Source organism: Triturus cristatus, chromosome 1_2 (assembly GCF_964204655.1).
Source record: "Triturus cristatus chromosome 1_2, aTriCri1.1, whole genome shotgun sequence".
NCBI lineage: Eukaryota > Metazoa > Chordata > Amphibia > Caudata > Salamandridae > Triturus > Triturus cristatus.
Window position 1 is genome coordinate 158,267,391 of NC_140580.1, and position 21,288 is coordinate 158,288,678.

The window sequence follows — 21,288 nt, forward strand, 5'->3', positions numbered from 1 at the left end:
CTCTATATATGCTAAAATCATTTCATAATCTTTCTCTGAAAACCTTCGAGCGTCCACAGTGTAATGCATATACATCATCGAAAGCTATTTGAACCAAGCCTCGCAACTTCCCAGATAAGACAAGGGTGGGATATAAATAAGTGGTGCTTATGCATAACCGATGGTAAAAGACCACAAACCCAACAATTCTTAATATTGGTGGCACTGTGTGCTTGATGAAGCATTTCAATGAATGCGTTTTTCACATAGGTCTGACGATGCCTTTCCTTATGAGGGGCTTAAGTATGAAACACATGTTCCGGAGGTGGGGTAGTTGTTCCTAAAACAGTATGCATAGGGTGGCGAAATTCTAAATATATGAATACTCCCAGTAATATAATTAGCAATATTGCTATAGTAGCTATAAATGCAATTTTAACACGATTGGTCCAACTAGAAAAAACAGGCATATATGTAGAAAAATAGCGTGGTACAAAAGGACGTTCCTCTTCAGGAACAAAACGAGCAAAGGGATACATGCTAACTAAAAGTCCAACAATACACTAGGGCAATGCAGTCCAACCTGCCAGAGGGTGCTTCTTTCCTGTGTCCGTTTAGAGCCTCACAGGCAGGCTCCTATCATTCATCACAGATAATAACAAAACAAACTTCTCACGTTGGAGTTATGTTCTCACACAACCCTTGGAAAAAACACAACCTGGGCCCCTTTGAACATGAAATTCAGTCTTTCTTTCTGAACAGAGCAAACAAATGTTCAAGACTCTCAGCGTATTCAGTACAGTGTCTCGCTCAGTACACCAGAAACGTAACTAACAGACATTCATAGCACAGGTCTGTACCCTATCTCTCAAGTCTCTCCCCATCTCCTACTATGTTCACCTGGTGTACCGTGTTGTTTTCTGGGCCGCAGGTTGTATCGAGTATGGCCAGGCACTTTTTGATCAGAGAACAAAACAGAAGGATGACGGATCCGGTGAAACAGGGGTACTGCGAGCCTCTGAGTTAGCTATAGGAACAACAGAATCTGGGGAGATCAATTGTGCTGATGACAGAGCCCCTTCCGAGCCCAGTGCACCTTCTCCTTGCCCTTCTACAATTACCTGGGCGTCAGAAAAAGGGATGAATCGAGGGGCTCACTCACTTTCCTGAGTCAGAATCCCGTCATGGATTCGCTGATCATATGGAAGCGGGAAGGGTAGCTTTTTCAGATGTAACACATGAATCCAGTGTCGCTTGCCGTTCACTTTTACCGCCGTCCGTGTGGCCAACAAGACTTGAAACGGTTCAGACCAACGAGGATCCAAGCTGGATTTTCGCTGATAGTTACGGACCAGAACCCACTGTCCTGGTTCCAAGCGATGTCCAGGACCCTCCGACAGGGGCTGCAAAACTGCTGAGACCTGTTGATGAATGGAACGAAGATCTTTAGTCAAAGCATACAAATAGTCTGTCAGCATAGGATACTCTATATCACGAAACGTTCTGGGTCTCGGGACGCCCCAAACATTAGCAGGGCGCCCAAAAATGACCTCATACGGAGACAAACCAGAACGAGAATGTGGGGTAACTCGTATTGACATTAATGCCAGCAGCAGAGCATCTGGCCACCTCAATCCAGTACTTTCTTGAATTTTAGCTAATTTGAGCATTAATATCCCATTATACTTCTCGACCAACTCAGCGGACTGGGGGTGTCGAGCCGCATGGAATTTCTGTTTAATCTGTAGTCCATTACATATATGTGTGATGAGTTTTGCATTATGCCTTCCGTTGTCACTCCAGATCACACGAGAAAATCCGTAGCGAGGGAAATACTCCTTTACCAACACTTTTGCCGTGGCCAAAGCAGTGTTTTCTTTTGTCGGGTAGGCTTCTACCCATTTACTGAAAGCACACACCATGACCAGGACATATTTCAAATTGTTAACGCGCTACAGTTGGATATAATCCATTTGAAGCACCTCAAAAGGCAAAGATGGTGGTGCAAAGTTTCCACACAGAACAGGCTCCCTGCCCCCTGGATTATATCGTAAGCAAATCATGCAATATTGTACCAAATGAGCAGCGGTCCTAGAAATATGAGCTGAACCATGTGCCAATGTCACCACCGCATTCACTAATGCATTAGGCAACAGCCACCGCTGCTTTTCTGTCAGATCAATCCAACAACCATCTGCACCTAATCTCCCAATTCGCTCTTTCCAGTGAGCCAGTTCAATAGGGGTAGCTTCTTTCTGTATTTCTCGGACACTCTCCATGGTATTATCAAACATCTCTGTTTCAGCCACCCACCTAGCAGAGCTAGTCACAAACATTGAGGTCAATTTGGATTTCGCAGTTCCCTTAGCTACTTGATCCGCAAAGGCATTATCCTCCCCCACTGCATCAACCACTGCCTTGTGTGCACTACATTTGACTACACCACTATTTCTGGTAACGTCAATGCTGTCAGTAATCGCAAAATCAAGGGGCCATGCTGTATTCGCTGACCATGAGAAGTAAGAAAAGTAAGAAAACCTCTTTCTGCCCAGAGTCGGCCAAAACTTCGAGCCACGCCAAAGGCATACTGGCTGTCGGTGTAAATATTTACTCTCAGTCCATCACTTAACTCAGAGGCCCGAAACAATGCCTCTAATTCAGCCGCCTGTGCTAACTGATTGGGTACTCGAGAAATCTCAACTATAGTGCAAAGAGTAGTTATCGCATATGCAACAGTTGTCGTGCCATCTGGTAACTTGAAACAAGAGCCATCGACGTACAACTCCCCTTGAGGGTCAGATAGAGGAGTGTCAGTCAGATCCACCCATCCCTTCGTTTCTTCCTCAGTCCAAAATATACAATCATGAACATCATTGTTCTTTTCATTCGAAGGGAGGGGTAGTAACGTAGCAGGGTTCAGAGTGGCACATCGTTTAATCGTAATGTGTGGAGTAGACAAAGTCAATTCGTATCCGGTAAGACCCGCACTCGTAAGGTGCTGGGTCTTTGTTTTGTTCAATAATGTATCCACAGCGTGCGGTACCATCACTGTGAGGTCAGTGTTCAGAACGAGCCCTTCCGACTGTCGAATAGCCACCGCAGCAGTAGCTCTTAAACAGCTAGGGAGTGTTCTGGCGACGTTATCCAACACCGCCGAGAAATAGGCACAAGGTCTCTGCTTACCACCAAATCCTTGTGTTAACACAGAAAGCGAGCAACCGTCCACCTCGTGTACGTAAACACAAAAGGTTTCCGGTAGTCAGGAGTACCAAGAACAGGTGCAGAACGAAGCGCAGAATTCAAAGAGTCAAAAGCATCTTGACAAGCATCAGTCCAGGGAAAGGTTCATGCACATCTTTTATGGTTAAATACAGAAGAGGTTTAGTAAGAAGGGAAAAATTAGGGATCCATTGGCAACAGTCAGAAGTTATGCCAAGAAATGCACGAACATCACGCTGAGTACGAGGTACAGACATCTTAAAAATGGTAGTCCCACGCTCAGGGGTTAGTCTCCTCTCCTCTTTCGACAGTAGATGACCGAGATAGGTCACCTCCTGTTGACAATATTGAAATTTAGAAATGGATACTTTATTGCCATTAACAGCCAAATGAGACAATAATTGTACAGTGGCCTTCTTACAACCTTCCTCAGTATCAGAGGCCACTAACAAATCATCTATGTATTGCAAAAGCACATTACCTGGGAGCAAGACCAAATCATCCAAAAATGTTTTCAAAGCTTGACTATAAATACTAGGCATCTTTGTGTACCCCTGGGGAGCACAACAGAACCGGAAGCTGCGACCAGACGATGAGAAGCCAAAAATATGGCGGCTATCAGGATGAATCGGAATGCTAAAGAAAGCATTTTTTAAATCAATCACAGAGAAATATTTAGCAGTAGGAGGAATCATAGTGAGAATAGTAGTGATGTCTGAAACGATCCTGCACAAAATGTATCTTTTTTTCATCAAAAGACCCGTTTAAGGGTCATTGTAATTCCATTGTAATTATCTTTAGTATATTTATACCATAGTGTATTAAACAAGAGAGGTGTAATACCATGCTTTACGTAAATATCATAACTTGGGCTGCCCTCAGGCGGGGCAGGTTGACTTTCAGCCAAACGCGTATCATTAGGGCGGCAACAACATCCAAAACAACTGAATTTGCTAAAACATGGCATGGTTATTGTCGTCACGCATTCCTCATTCGATCATAAAAATAAACTTCCAAACATGGCCATGATCAAACATTCGCAAAACATACAACCTCACGCTCATTCAAACATACACAAGACAATAATATATATGTACATACAAAGATATTCAAAATGATGTCTTTACAAACAAAAAACAGAGCCCGTCGACTCCTGTTCGTGGAGAATCAATCAAATTCAGATTCCAAGACCGACAGATACCAAAATCAAGCCGTCCAAAGACTACCAAGAGACCGTCAGACAGGTATAACCACAGCCCGACCTACAGACTATCCTGCAGCCTTCCTGGTTCACTCTTGGGAGTATTCTGACTAAGCCTGCTTCATTAGCACCACTTCAGATGTGTTCCCAAGGCTACCCAGGTACAGCCACAGGCTTTTCCGAGAGCAGTCTGGCCGGGCGCGTACCACACGTGCCACGCCGGGCGTCCGATCGGCGTCTCTATTATTCACAAAAAGTCCGTGGAGCATCTATACGTGCAGCCACCACAATGCTGCCCCGTCAGACCCCCAAGATTCTCCGTGGTACTCTGACCACCAAATACTTACACAGTCAACTGCTTCAAAAGCACTGCTCAACAGTGCATGACAAGAACATCAAAACAATTCCACTCACCTGGTGCACACAGGTACAATTGCATGTTCTCCACTGCCAACTCCTGAAGACCAACACGGTCAGCTCCTGGGTTATGCCCGTAGGACTCCGGTGAAGGGTCACTAGCAGCTGGGGATACCCTGGTCATGAGAGCGGAGTAAATTCATACCAAAGATGGCTAAATTTCAAAGGATCCTTTTTCCGTCCACCCGCTCGACCAGAATTACCCCTTGTCCTTACCACCAGTTTACGGGGAGGACGACCCAGTCACGGAGTCCCACCAGAGTCGCCAACTGAATTGCCATAAAAATAAACTAAAGGACTTTACCTACCAATAGTCCCCATACCATTACCAAATAATCAATCAGTTGGCAATGAAGAAGGTTCAATCGTTTATTAAACAAAAAAGATACTCTATAGCGGAGCCTCTCTGAACCTCACCCATCAGGTGCGCCGAGAAGACTGTTGGCTCGTATTCAAACATGAGGTTATATACTTTTCGATTCAACACATACAATCACTGTAAAAGGAAAAACACCAGTTGGCCCTCGTGCTCCAGGAAAGGACCATATATGGCACACATCAGACCAGTACAAAGGCTTGACTATCTATTACTGATGAGGTCAGGAGGGGTGACTCCCTTTCGTCTTGGTGCCTGCGAGTGTAGACACGGCGCCTCCAGGAATGCACTTATCGCCCCCAAAGCCAGATGCGACCTTGAGTCTTAGAACAGTCAAGTAAACAGCCTAGCTTCAGCTGCTACCAGTAACTCAGATGAACTGGGGCCTGACAACTGCACGTGATCAACACGTGATCACGGCCCGTGCTCGAGCATACGTTCAGAAGATGGCGTCTGTATGGTTCTCGGCCTACTCTTTTAGCAATAGATCTACAGGGAGGAAATAAACGAGTTTCCTCCAAGCAAAAGCATATATATCAAACAGGGAGCGTATGTATAGATGCATCATGCTAACATAACATAGGTCTGATACTCCTTATATACGTGAAATCTACTTTTTTATCCCTCAGCCTCCCCAGGGTCTCAGGACTGAGGCTGTTGCTTGTTTTTCGACGCCTGAGCGCCGCTAGGAACTTTTATCGCATCACCAGGTACTGTTGGCTAAAATCGACGCTAATGTGGATTATTTTGTCTCTAAGCTAAGAACTCTTTTGAAAACATATTCTTGAACTGTGTATGTTGGATTTTTGTCATTTTGGTCTTGTGTAGTTTATATAAAAGTTCTTTATTTATCTACACTGGTGTGTAGTCATTTGTGGTGTTTTCACTGTGTTACTGTGAGTGTTGGTACAAATACTTTACACATTGCCTTTGATAAGCCTGTCTGCTCGTGCCAAGCTACCAAGGGGGTGAGCAGAGGTTATCTAAAGAGTGTATCCCCCTTACCCTGACTAGAAGCAAGGGTCCCTACTTGGACAGTGGTACCTACCTCTGCCAACTAGGGACCCCCAGATCTAACAAGTGTCCTCTCCTCCCCAAGCCTAATTCCTACAACAAAAGGCGTTATTCTAACTAACAAAGATGTCTTTGTCCACCTGCAATTGAAACGTAAGAACAGTACAAATTCAACATGCACATGAAATTCAGCTTTTTACCCCTCTACGAGAGCTGTCAGGGAGAATACGTTTCAGGCCTACAAAAATCAGCCAACAGAAGAGTGAAGCACATAGGTCCCACTGAAATGCATATAAGTGAACATTTAATAAATAAGCATTTCCGAACCATCATGTTACATGATGATGATGATAATGAAGGATTTATAAAGCGCAACAAATACCGTAGGGTGTATAGGCGCTGCCTTTAACCGATACAGATCAGGAACGAGGATGGACTTGAGCGTGGGAGTTATGTCTTAAACAGCCAGGTTTTTAGGCCTTTTCTAAATTTTAACAGGCTGGACTCTTTTTTTGCTAACTCTAGGAACAATTTTATTCCATGTTCGGCAGATCTAAGTGATCGTGCAGGTATGTATGGTTTAAAAAATTTCACCAGCTGCTTTGGCCCTAGGTTTTTAAGTGATTTAAAAGTGAAGAAAAGTGATTTGAATTGGATCCTCGTGGCCACTGGTAGCCAGTGAAGATGGAGTAAAGCTGTGGGAACTGAATCGAATTTGGAGATACCCAAAAGTACTCTTGCTGCTACATTCTGAACAGTATGTAATGTTTAAATGCTACGCTTGGGAGAACTGGAAAAGAGAGCATTGCAGTAGTCCAATCTTGAGGATATCAGCACCGATACCACCGCTTTCCTTAGGTTCGTAGGGATGGTCTGAAGAATTTTCTTCAACATTTTCAAGATAGAAAAGCAGGCCTAGGTGACCGAGTTGATTTGTGCTTCAAAAGACAGCTTGGTGTCAAATACAACTCCTATATTTCTGGCTTTGAGCAATAGTTTAGGTAAGGAACCAAGTTGGACCGGCCACCAGCTATCAGTCCAGAATGAGGGGTTCTTCCCCAGCCCCAAAACCTCAGTCTTGGATGAATTCAGCTTCATACAAGTGTCTGTCATCCAATTAGCTATATGGCTCATACAGTCATGAAAGCTAATGGCTGTCTTGCTGAATGGACTGCTCACCGAAACGATAATCTGTGTATCGTCTGCGTATGATACCAGGGCAAATCTGTAACTTTTTACTAGTCTGGCAAGGGGGATAACATAAAGTTTAAAGAGTTTTGGGCTCAGGGAAGAACCCTGGGGGACTCCGCAAGGCAGCGAAAAAGAAGGTGAGACAGCATTCCCCAGTTCTACCTCCTGGGACCGTTCGGAGAGGAAGGAAACTAGTAGGGAGAGTGCCTTATCCATGATACTGATGAAAACAAGATGAATCTTCCAATGTGAGGGCAATTGTACTCTGAAGGCCATCAGGTTAATGATCAGAACAATTTTGAAAGTCTTTGGAAATGGGGTTTCTGGTTGGCTAGGGTAGGCACCTAAGCTAGGCAGAACCCACGACTCTAGTCATGGCAAGTAAGTTACACACCAAAAATAGCCTGAGCTCACCCCTGGTAGCTTGTTACAGAACAGTCAATCTTATCCCCATAGGCAATATGTAAAGCGTTTGTGCAACACATTCACATCAGTAACACAACAAATACACCACAAGAGAGACTCCACACAGTATTATACAAAAATATAGCATATATTGTACACATAGCACAGACCATAATCATGGAAACCATGCATACTATTCCAATCCTGAGTCAGAACTCATTATCCTGACAATGCAAGAACCAAAATGACATTTATCATAACATCAGGGCATGAAATGCAGTAGGTTATGGAATAAAAACATGAATAATGAATACTATGCATACAAGGCAATTGCTCAGCTAGTACTCTTTTTCTTGGTCAAAGTAAGCATCAACGACATACCTCAGGGCATGTAGTACAGCATACATAAACCAATATGAAAGTATGGGGCACAGCGCTCCTGTGCTCCGTTTACACACTATATGGTAATTAAGTAAATATCGTGGGCTGCCAGAACCCCCACGCACCTACTCCATTTATTGTGGTAAACTTCCAGTAATCTGCTTGTGGCAAGTTTTTGATGGAGGCGGGCCTCCTTGAAGACTTCACTCGTAATGCCACCAAGAAAAGAACCAGCACCCCCAAGGTACGTCCCAAACACTGTGGGGGGGCAAACACGCTGTAACTTTCAGCATACTTGTGAAGGAAGTGACCTGATTAGGGCCACCCGGGTCACTCGCGACCACCTGTCAGCCTTCCGTATAAATGAAGAGTCGGTCAGACAGTAGAGAATACAAACCAAAGTTATTTTATTAGTATTCGCTCGAGCGGATTCCAGTCCGACCAGCCTCCGTAGATAGCTGTCCGGGCACTGACCCTCACCAACATAACCTCAGATATTAGACATTTCCAACACCCAACAGGACCTGCCCAGACTGGACATTTCCAGTTGGAGCAGGTTAACAAATGAGGCACAGAAGGATGAGCTACCATCCTGAGACCAGGATCACACTATGTTAGCCTCAAGGTTACTCAGCCCGTGCCCATCTATCTGAGAGTGGGTGCAAGGCTATATACAAGGAAAGATATGCGAAAACAGAACAAGCTATTCATTAGTGCAATGAAGTTCAACCTTGAATAATAAAAGAACAATCAAGGCTGTTTTCTGCTGAAGCAGACGGTGTGAAATAGAAGCTCAATTTCGAACATGGCACAAAATGGCGGCTGAATATAAAATGGTGCCGCACATGCTAACTTATCTCCCACAGTGCTAGAAGGAGTCAGCTAGACATATTTTTCAGTCCAACACTTGGAATTTCTAAAACTATCCAGTGTGAACTCTGGCGAGTCCGGGCCCATCATATTTGCTTGGACTTGCTATGTGTAAGAAGAAAGAAATGACAGAAGAATCTCCCTGGAGCCATCCGCCGAATAGGGTGGGGCAGCTTCCATGGCTCCGGGCATGTCTTCAATTAGCAGTACCACCTGAGAGGAGTTTGTGGTCACTCCTGATGGAGACTATCCTTATCCCATTCTTTTCCCTATACCTGCTAGGGGTCAGCAGCCCTTACTCACGGGGCCCTGCATTGCCAGGACATGGCTTTCAGCTGAAGGAGCGAGTTAGGTAAATGTACTCTCCATATGAAGCAATCGCTGTATTGTGGCCGCCCTCCTGATTAACTTGTCCAGGAGGGGGTGAACTCTGGTGCAAAACAGGCCAGCAGCAACAGTGGTCCCCAGGTCCTCCATGACCCGTGGAAAGAGTGGCACAGCCACCATGCATGCAGCGTGGCCCTAGCACGAGCGCCTTTTCCTAGCTACTCACACCGCCACTCTGGGGGGGATCCGTGTTATTCCCCACAAGGCCCCACCACAAGAGGGAATCCACTGGTGGTGCCTTCCCCTGGCACAAGAAGCTGGACCGGCAAGCAGGATTCCCATTAAACCAAGAGCAGCGCGCTGAGCCCATCTCGATCATTCACTACACAGAAATCCAAACTATCCTGCCCATCAGTTCAGACGCGCTGCTCTTCAGGAGGGTAGAAAACATGGAGTGCTTACACCAGAGATCAACAACCAGTGCTCACCACTCACTGGTATTAAGGAGGCAAGGAGCTGAAAACACTCATGGGGGCATAAACAGAGTGGCAGGCAGGCAAGCCACCCATGAAAGATCCTTAGCAGAATGGCAGTCTTTCCACAGCCCCATAGGCCGCAGACCAGTACAACAAAGTAGGTAGTCTTAATAGCGGTTCCTTCTGGCAGCACAGCAGTCCTCTGATAATGTGCAGAATGTACAGCTAGCAGCATCTGGTTACAAGTCCCATACAGTGTCTAAAACATGGGGTCACAGCCCCTGTACTTAAACTCAAAATGCCTTTGATATAGGTGGAACTTCAAAAGAAACATTAGAAGTGCACAACACCTCCTTTCAACTCACCCCAGGCTCCATATGTACAGCAGGGCGGTAAATCAGCCCTTTGTGGGAGGTCAGGACACAGTCTATACAAATGTAAGTGCACCCGTCCTCCCTCCCTCCCAGCCCAGGAAGACCATTCAGTATGTAGATGGATGCAGATGCAACCCTGTTACACCCAACCCTCCCTGTGTAATGGCTGTCTGAAAAGTATGCAGAAAGCGTAGCTGTCACTCTGCCCTGGACGTGGATTGGATTCAGGCTGCAAAGCACATAGAGTCATAAGCACAAAGAAATGCCCACTTTCTAAAAGTTATTGGGTAAAGATACTTACAAGGGATTTTACTTAACAGACAAGTTCATTCCATTTCAATAATACTGAGGAATCCTCTAATCGTGGCATAAAAAATAAAATATCTTAAACATAAGTTCAATCAAATCAACAGTGAATAAATCTCAACAAAGTCGAGTTAAACTCTCTGCTCTTGTATCCCTGTAGCTTTAATTTGATGTTTTAAAGCAAAACTCACAAAGCAGTTCTTATCTGTTGCCTCGATGGAGAAAGAAGGCTATTTACTTTACATCAAAGGCTGTTTGTAGGTTTCTTTTCGTCAGCTGACAAATGTATGTCTCTGTTTGCTCATTTTGTTGCCAGACCATTTGCCCTAGATGGTAATCAGCAAGAAAGAAATCTTGTTTCAGTGTTTTAAGTCTGGCGTTAGACTTTTTGATTTAGCTAAAATAATATTTTATAATGTACTTGCTTAAAGGAGTTTTCATCCAAGCCATTTCATCCGTTGGCTTATTACTGTGTTATTCACATTTTCCTCCACCTACTACGCTATACAACATGGGTCAGTGGGTCAGCCCACTTCATCAATTTGCTAACTTTAGTGTGAGAGATGACATTCTGCCCTTTCACAAGGAGCACAATCCACACTCAAAGTAGTTCCCTTCAGTTCCAGGCACTACTATGGCAATCAGGCTTTTGTAGACCAAATCCATATTTTTTGCTTTAAAGCAATATATTGTTTGTTAGATTGATGACGTTCTGGCAGCTTTCCTAGGAAAAACCTTTTACAAAACCGACAATAGCCAAACGGCTGGCAGCCAGCACCATTGCTAATTTGCTAATGCTTGTTTAAATATCTTGTCTCGCTTTATTTCTCTACACTGTTAGGGGCATATTTACAAGCAGGCGATAAAAAATTATCGCCGCTTTTGCGGCTGTTTTCGGCCGAAAAGCAGCGATAATTTTATCGCCTAATTAGCAAGGCCACGCTAACGCATGAAACCTTGCTTTAGCGTCAGGATTCCTAACGCCCAGCTTTGCATCTCTAATGAGATGCAAAGTGGGCGTTCCTGACCTAACATGACAGGAGAAATGTCGCATTTCTCCTATCATCAAGCCTCACGCTATGAAGCATAGCAGCAGGAAAAGTAGCGATAACCCCTGTTATCGCTACTTTCCTTACGCCTCCTTCAGGACTGACTTAGCCATGATATCCTATGGAGGGTGGATATCATGGCTAAGTTTGTGAGTCCCTATCAGCAAGCTAACGCCACATTGCATGAGATTATCGCTGGGTTTCCAGCGATAATCTCACGTTAGGCAGTTAGCGTGAGGATTTTTATCGCTGAGGAGATAAGCGTTGCTAATAGCACGCTATCTCAGCGATAAAAATCCACGCTAGCCGGCGATAATTATCCTAGCGCTAAGAGCGCTGAGCGATAATTATCGCCGGGTGTTGCTGATATGACCCTTATTTCTGCACCTGGAACACAAAGCTATGTCAGCCCTGGCAAAATTTGCCTGAACCCTTCTCAAAAGACATGTATAAATCCTCATGGGAAGATCTTGATGTCAGCGTCCAAGCCTAAACTCATGGGAGGAGGGAAGGGGTTGAGAACTATGCAATGACATAAGCCAATTCATCTTCATAGGACAAAGCATTATAACAGGCATTTGTAAATGAGACATATTTATGTCAGGGATTAAAAGGCATTTCAATAATCTTTTACGATCCAAGCAGTTTTATAAATCCATGTCTAGTGTGTCTGAAGTATCAGGGGCAACAGAAATAACAGAGGAATTGTGTTATTTGTATTTTTCCCTCTAGCCCATAACATTGTTGATGACCTTATGCCCGTGATAGCAACAGCTGTAGTCTGTTGCTGGTTCAAAGCATCGCCAGTCTCACCATGACTCTCTTACTCCAGTAAGGCAACATTTCTTGTGCAATAAAGGTTATAATGGTTGGACATATTGATGCACCAGTAGCCAAAGTAATGATCAGGTTGCAAATACAGGGGCATTAAAATAGTATTCACTTTTCTGTCAATGGTCCTTTCTGTTAAATAACTTGTAATCAAAATATATTTAAATCTTTTCACACAAAAAGTCTGCTACGAAAGGAACCAATTTCTTATTTTCAGTAGTTATAAATATGGAAACTCATCATTATTGTTATTATGTATTATCAAAGTTATTTACATCACTCTTATTAAATATACTTCTATTATGTTTCGGTCCTTCTCAATTCAAGGACCACTTTTGAATTTCATTTTATGTGACTAATTCTCTTTGTAGTATTTGCTGACTTCATTGAGTGGCGATGTTAAAAGATAATTACTGTGTTCAACTTCAAATATCATTTCAATTGTAATCGTAGAAATATTTTCCTTCTCTTTTTTATGTTGATCAGAGTAAATAATGGATGAAGGACTTGTATGATGTGATATTGAAAAGTGGAATGCTTTAAAATGGTTGCTGGTGGAGATTCAGCAAAGGTGAGGCTTTTAGTTCTGAGCTAGCAGTGACGTTAGCTGTCTCACTCCTGCACTAATGTATTTACAAAAGGGAAAAGAGGCAAACGGTCAGCCCACCTCGCCATCGATTGTTATCAGTTCATACTGAGAAGATATTGGTTGATTAAACTGTTATTCATGATGTATGTTTCTTTTCTTATGCAAGCTCACAGTCATTTCTTTGATGAAGCAATATCAGTCCGCTTAAGTAGTCCCACCCTTGCAATGCATGAACAGTGTAAGACCCATTCTTTGCAATGAAAAACGTATTTAATTGAACCTTTGGCATTTAGGAACAGGCATCACTCTAGCGGACAATATAGGCCATGTGCTGTTTTAAGCTTGCTGCTGACTGCTGTAATGAATTTACCTTTCGCAAATAAAAAACGCGATAAGTAGAAAAGTGCAAAAGTCTATGTCAAATATCAAATCATAGATTTTGAGTAGGTGATCATACTTAGACAATATTAACATACATGAGAAAATATAATGTGCTGATTTAAGTTAGCTTAACTGTCGATACCATGTTACCCGCAAATAATACACTAGTATTGAATGTCTTGTTTTTCACATTGGGCCGTTGTTTTGCAAAAGCCATTTTTAGGTCGAGTCTAGCACTGCAGCGCATGCGCTGCTCACTTTGCGAGGCATGCAGTATTCAGTATAGCGTGGAAGCTTTGTGGAAGCTCCGCCCACTCTTTGCCCATCTTTTTCATTGTCGTCATTTGTACCCTTCCATGGTTACTGGCCCCTTTACTTCAAACACTATTTTCATCCCATGCCTCCCCCCTAACCCCGCAGTCCGTGCTTTTTCGGCCACCCCCTCCCCTACGTCACGTCTCGACTCTTTTCTATGTCTTGACTCGCTGTGTGTGAGACCACTCTGGTGCCCTTGACTCCACCCCTTTCCTCGCCCCATCTCATGTCCAAGGAAATGTCATTCCTTATCGGCGGAGCATTTCGCTCCTGCTCCCTGGTCTTGCCCCTCACTATTTTCATCCTGTGCCTCCCTCCGCAGACTGTGCCTTCTCACCCCCCCGCCCCTATGTCAGGTCTCGACTCTTTTCTATGTCTTGACTCGCTGCGTGTGAGACCACTCTGTTGCCCTTGACTCCACCCCTTTCCTCGCCTCCGTCTCCTGTCCGAGGAGATGAAACTCCTTATCAGCAGAGCATTTTGCTCCTGCTCCCCGCTCTCGCCCCTTTTCCCCGGTGTGTGATGCTGACCGAGAACCGGAGGACTCCTAGTGGTTGCTGGAGAGAGAGCGCGACCGTGGCCATTGGAGGGGGCACAGTGAGCGCACGCGGGCTGACAGCGGAGGTAAGCGGCTTTCACACAACGGCGGGTCCGACTCCGCAGTCTCGGGTTCAAGCATGGCAGAGCAGGTGGCGCTGGAGAGCCAGCTGCATAAGGGAGCTGCCGCCTCCAACTCTTGGGCCGGGCCACCAAGGGCAGCGCCTCTTCCGGAGGGGCCCTGGCCGGTGGGCTTTTGCAGCCGGCGGGCTGGCAGTCCTTACTCTCTTTCACCATCCTCTTCTTAGCCTGGCTGGCTCCAGGCTCTTCGTTTTCATATGCTTCGAGAGCATCATCCATGAGTTCGACCCTTGGTGAGTGCAGGGATGGTCTGTCTGATGGAGTTGGGTTTGTGGAGCAAGAGGGAGGGGAGCATTAAGGCTCAAGGGAGTGAATCTGATAACCCTGTCATTGACAGGGGAAGAGACTTTTTTGGTGCATTCTTGTATGATGTGCGCAAATCTCCCCCTCCAACCAGGTCCTACTGGACCAATTAAGTAATTTCACCCAGGATGAGCATGGACTGCGTTACAACCCTGTGCCTCCCCACCTGCCGGTTTCAATCCAGAAGCACCTGGAGGAAGTGAGGTACCTCGTGAAACTGAAGGAGGCCTTTGCTTTGTATTCAGCTTTAATAGGACGAACTTGGCCAGTTCCACAACTTTGCTGCATAATACATGCACGAGACTTCAAACTTGCAGCAAACTCGCCCTTGGGCTTAATTTTAACTTACTGGAAAATAGCAAGCAGATGCAAATAAAGGTACTAATTTGAAGCACTGGCCATTCGTTATAGGGATCCAAACTGTGATTTACACACCACGTTTTACCAAGCGCTTAGATTTTGGATTTTAGAGGTCGCACTGTTGCAGTCTTTTGCTGGTGGCAGTTGAGCTGCTGATAGCGATCGAAATAATGACTTGACTGTGTTATCAGGCTATCTACGCAGGAGGATGTGGCCTGGAAAGACCATTGATGATATTAACTCATAGTATACAGTCTGACACTAATGTACCCTGGAAACAGTACCCTGGAAGACCGAGTGACAGTTTCACTGCCACCAGTAGAGCTACCTCCCAACTTTTTAAACTCTACCCATGGTGAGTTTGGGCGATTTTAAGGTAGTTCCATTGGAATGCAATATTTATTATATTTATTTGAGCAGAGAAATAAGTTGTTTTTTTAGGTTGAGGCATTTCATTTGGAGGTTGAAATAGGACAGAGTGACAGGCTCCATATATAGGTTTATGGAGAGATGCAAAAACATGCATACGAAAACGTCGAATGCAAATAATGATAACTTAAAAACGCACTGTGCTGACCCTTTGGTTAGCTTTTGGGAACTTCATTTATTTTCTTTTATTGCTGGTGGATATAGACCTTCTCTGCACCATGATGTATTCGATCATTGTGATTCTAGAAAAATAAAAAGTGCCATATTTTGCCTTGGGAAATAGTTCAGTTTCCCAATACTTGCAGTGTAGCAAACTGCAGAGAACGAGGAGTGCTCAGCCGACAGTACAGTAATGGGTGATTTAGCAGATGGGTTTAGTATGTAGTGGAAAAAACAGATGTCTTTATAGCAAAGCAGAGCATTATACAAGAATGCATCTCCAGCTTTCTTTAATTGGAGGATGGATGGGGGAGCTGTGTGGTGGTAGGCTATTGCAGAGTGTGAACACACACCATTGACTTATTTGTGAATGTTTATCGTGCATAACTTCGATTAATGTCTATTAATAGTGTCCACTGCCCAGCACTGAAAGTGGCTAGAAATAAATATTAGCTTCCTTTATTATAAAGATTTACGTTGAACTCTCCTCAGGATTTGATGGACTTGCTGCAAAACCCACCAAATACATTTCTGTGTTTTGAAGTGTGTACATTAAAAAAATGCACCTGTTTATTGAATGGATATAGTATTATTTGGACTTATGAGTGATAAGGAACATTTTATGAATTGTGATTACCAATCTTTTTAATATGCTGATTGTTGACCTCGGGGTATGTCAAAATCAATACAAATATAGACTCAAAACTTCATTGTGACAAGCATAGGAACCTGAGATGAATTAGTGCAGGTGGAGGCCCTCTGCCAGTTGAAAGTTTCCTTATGTGAAATAAAGGGGCACTACAGGGACAGGGATGCTGGTCTTGGGTGAGCTGGAGGAACAAGAAGAGAGCAAGTGGGAGCTTTGTGGATCATCCTAAGTGTGCCATTTGATTGGTAGGAAAAGGCTTGAGGGACATATCAGGTGGCGTATTGTGTTTTCTTTAAGTTGTTGTAGGCGTTTAGTTGCGGAGGAGTGGCAAGGGAAGTGCTATTGGCTGTGTTTTTACTTGGGCTAGGAGTTGGGCTACTGTGATGCTTGTTTGTGTGATGCTCTGTGTAAGGCTCAACCGAGTCCTGTATGAACAGGAGGTGGAGAAAGTTTTGGAACTCTATGGAAATCACGCAGTTTGGTGCTTATTTTCCCTCCATGTTAAAGAACAGTAGATGTTTCAGCACACAGGATACTAGCTAAATACACATAAGGTCCCAAAGTCGAGACCGATTGCATTGCAAATGCTTGCTCTCTTTAGCTACAGATGCTGTAACTTTTCAGAAGCCTACTGTTCGTCAGTGAATACTGACTTGGGGCCTCATTTACAAGACCTGAAGCATCACTGCGTTGCATCAGCGATGCGTCAAAATGGCTTGTGATTCTCTACATAATTTTTGAATGCCATGTATGAGCCGTATTTATGGTATGGTGCACCATGGCATAAGGTGCATAAAAAAAATGCGACGCTTCCGTTTTGGTCACAGCGGAAACTGACGTAAGGCTTGTTAGGATGTCCAGACAGACTCCCAGGGGAAGAGGAAGTGCAATTTCACTGAGGAGGAGAATGACATCTTGATCACTAAGGTGACAGAGCACCAGCATCAGCTTTTGTCACCTCAAAATTGCCCCTGGGGAAGAAAGAGGCCCATGGCAGACCATAGTGGCCAAGATCAACAGCATAGGCCAAGCCAAGAGAACAGTCATTGAATGTAAAAAATGGTTGCACGACTATAAGTGCAGGATGAAGGAGAAACTTGCCAGCAACCTGAAAGCAACCATGCAGACTAGAGGAGGAAGACTGGCACCCCAGGAGGAGCTAGATGCCTTAGGGGAGTGGGTGGAAACTGACATCCCAGAGGAGTTAGTGGCAGGAGTTCTGGGACCAGACAGGGCAGTTCACGAAGAACAACAAGACCTACAGGGTAATTTGCAACAAGGGGAATGTGGGCAAAAATGTCATGTTGAACAGTTTAGCTAGCTATCCCTCAGTACTCCACTGAGTTGTGTGCAGGGCGAATGCCATTAAACATCACAAAAGTGTAAGTCACACTGCCCAGGTACATGTAACATACCTCAGTCCAGTTCCATCACATTTCTCCCTTCCATGTGTGAAGTGTAGTACCAGTTTAGGTTCACCTTTGTATACTAGCACTTTTAGTGGAATGTAAAACACGAGTCGCCAGAGCAACAAGTCCCAGAATACAAAGCAAAAAAATATGGACTGGAACAACACCTCATGCATGGACATATTAACTCTGCCGAACCTGACAGTTCCAATTCAGGCAACCTTGCAGCATGAGGCCACTGTGTCAAACTTGGGCCCATGCACACAAATCTGGACTGTAAAGCAATGGAACGGAATGGACTTGTCAAAGGAGAAACTGTACAACTGAGAGTGGGATCAGGTGTTGGGTATGTGAAGGACCAGCACATAGAATATTTCCAAGTGCCACATGTGTAGTAAACTGCATGAAAGTACATAGCACACAGCTGTCCCAACATGTGGGTTGAGAGCACACATAGCAAGCAGCTCCCAACATGCGGGGTGAGAGCACACAGGTGTCAACTGCCTAGTAAGGAGCAGCCAAAGTGCTGTCATGAACTACATCAGACTGGCTGTGGGGCTGAATACAAGTGATGAACACTAGAGGACCATGTGTTTTGAAACAAAAGATGGTGTGTGGCCCTTGTGGGCCCCGGGTAGTGTTGTGCATTGGTTGAGCACATTGAACTGCAACTGTGTGTAAATGGGGAGATATTGTATAGCAAGGAGGTGGGAATGGATATGCTTACTGCAAGGTAGCCAGACCAAGACACATGCACTGATGTGTCTGAGAGTGTCACACTTATATGGCAGCTTGGGAGGGATGACAGAGAAGAGACCATTGTAGGACTACATCCTACATGTGATGTGGGAGAGAGTCTGAAGGCAAATTGTCTCAAATATGCCACATTTGTCAAAGTCGGTGGATGTTGAACATGAATCTGTCAAAATATAGGATTAACTAGTTTGCCACCACAAAGGGCAGGAGTCAGGGATGGTTGGAGGCTGAGGTGGATGGGCCCAGTTGTGTGGAAAACCTGGGTAGGTACATGTCATCAATTCCAGCATTACTACCATATGGGCTACAGCCTGATCCATAGCTCTAAAAAACAGCCAGCCATATCAGTCCATTCGATATGGTCATGCATATTGTTGGTGTTGTAGGCACATGAGAGTCAATGCATTATCTAGGTTCAATCAGTGTGTGGCAGTAAGGGGAGTCCCTGGCCCAAACTCTGGATTGCCAGGGAAGGCAGGTACACCTAAAAGTGAGGGGACCTGAGTCAAATGATGTATGACACTCTGCAGATAGCCAACTTTGGCAATGATGAAATGGGCTGAACATCAGGGCTAGCAATCTACCTAGTTTGACTGGGTCCACTCCTCAGTGTTAGTACAAAGTGCCCTCTGTCTACAAATATGGAGCCAACTTTGTGTGCATTGAAAACATATGAGTATACACAAATAGGAAAACTATGGTAGGTACATGCCCTCACACATTCCTACAGTGCATCAAGGTTGGAAGCTGTGTAGAGGGGTGCAGGATATGGGTGAAAAACTGTACCATTGGCCATATGAAAGCACAATGTGCACACAAGACAGCACAACTCAGCATAGTGCCATGGTGTACTGTGTGGAAGGCAGACTGCAGGATCATAACTAATTCCCAACTAAATCCACATCACCTTCACAGGATCTGTGGGCTGAGTACTGGTCACAGGGAATGCAGGCACCCTGGAGACTAGGTGCAATGTGCACAGTAGTGGTGCCAATAAGGCAAAACACAATCAGTATAGGCATCATGAAAAACTAAGGAAATCAGCAAGGCAGATGTGGACCTTACCTCATATCAAACATGCAGGAATGGCAGGCTGGGCAAGCTGTGTAACTGTGTTGCAATTTATGTCATAACACGACAAGTCAGCCTTGTCACACAGTGGTTGTGTGAACAATACAGAGATACCGTCATCTGAATGTCATTTACAGTGCGACTTGGCTTTAAAACCTTTGAGGGACAGATGTCCTAAGTATCAATTTTGACCGGAAAGTGAATTAGTAGGAAGTCTGATTGTCAAGCAGATTACTCATGTCACCATCTAACATAGATCACCATCAACATATATATGTTTCATTACAGAGGCTGTACCAACAACTCCTGGCCAGCTACATGTCCTGGATGACGATCCTGTTGATGGAGACAGCCTGCCTACCCTCGACCAAGACACCCTCAAGCAAATCCTGTACTCTATTCAAACATCATCTCCGGTCCCAAGAAGGTCCGACAGTACTGCATAGTCTCCAGAAGATCCAGCTATCACCAAACAAACACCACCACCCAGCCCACCCCCAACCCTGGACTCCGAGGACCCCCAAGTTGAATTCCAATGTCGTGCTGTAGAAGTCCATCGGGAGCTGGCAGATGCGGTGCTGTCGGGACATAGACTGTGGCGGGCTCCCTAGAGGGAGTCCATAGGTGCCTAAGTTCCAAAAAGGACACCAATGAGTCTAAAAGAGGCCACTACCCTCAGTTCCATGGCTTGGATCAGTTCCTGGTTGACATCGCTGGAGCCACGATGCAGAGGCACAAACAACTGCCTGCTGAAGTGGCACCAATGAGGTTGCCAACCAACTGGGGGTGATCCACAACAACCTGGAGTCCATGGAGTGGAAGCAGGACTCCTACATAGCAACAATCGGTGCCTTACACTGCGACATTGTTTCGGTGCTGCCAAACCAGCAGGCCCTTCTTAGTGCTTTGCTGCATTACTTGTTGGCACAGAGAAATGCTGCTGGGGACAGGGGATCCATATCTTCAGACCCTGATGTGTGTGTGTGCGCCTCTGTCACCTTTGGCACTGACAACACCCACCTCACAGGAGGCACCACACACATCAGAGGACGAAGATGCGGACTTCACCCCTTTCCACCGAAAAACTGGAAAATTGCATTTCTCACTACCACATGACCAGTTCCTCTTTTAACCTGTGCTTATGGCCATGCAGTGTAGTTCGCAACTGATAGTGTCCTCTATTTGCTTTCCAACCTGTTGATGTCACCCAATTGTAGACTGTCAATGTGGCCTATCTTCCCTAATGGCATTTTGGTTCTCCTCCGCACTGGAACAGTCCTCCACATGTCCTATGACATGTATCCCCCATGGACTCTGTCTGGACATCCAACGGCTCACATACTATGTTAGGGTTGTTGCCGCAAGGACTGTCACCTGTTCCTTGCTCCTTGGTTCACATGTCAATAAAATCACTAACCGGAGCCAGTGTGTTGTATGCCTGTTCATGATTGGACTACATAGGCCATGGTGGATGTGCTAATATTAAAGACACTACCTACTGTCTAAACGGAATTATGTTTCATAAACCCAGAGGTGAATCTGCACAGGGCAAGCAAAATAGTTTATGTGATCCTACGTGCATCTAAACTAGCAAGTAGTTACCCAAGATCACACGCATGAAGATTAACAATTATTGATCAGTCAATGGTAAGACTGAATGAAGTTTCTGCCTAGGTGGTGGATACTTCTGTGCATACTAGCCAGCGGCGGTTGCTATATGAGGGCGGGGGAGCATCGATCCCCTGCCTGCTGCGATACGCCCTATTTCAATGT

At 44.9% G+C, this 21,288-nt stretch overlaps 1 long non-coding RNA gene across 1 annotated transcript; it reads left to right on the top strand.

Moving 5' to 3' along the window:
- The first annotated feature begins 13,712 nt into the window (after positions 1–13,712).
- LOC146867000 (uncharacterized) lies at positions 13,713–20,936 on the top strand. The gene is made up of 2 exons (XR_014961057.1): positions 13,713–14,325; positions 19,804–20,936. It is a non-coding gene; the product is annotated as an uncharacterized LOC146867000 (long non-coding RNA).
- The last annotated feature ends 352 nt before the right edge of the window (positions 20,937–21,288 follow it).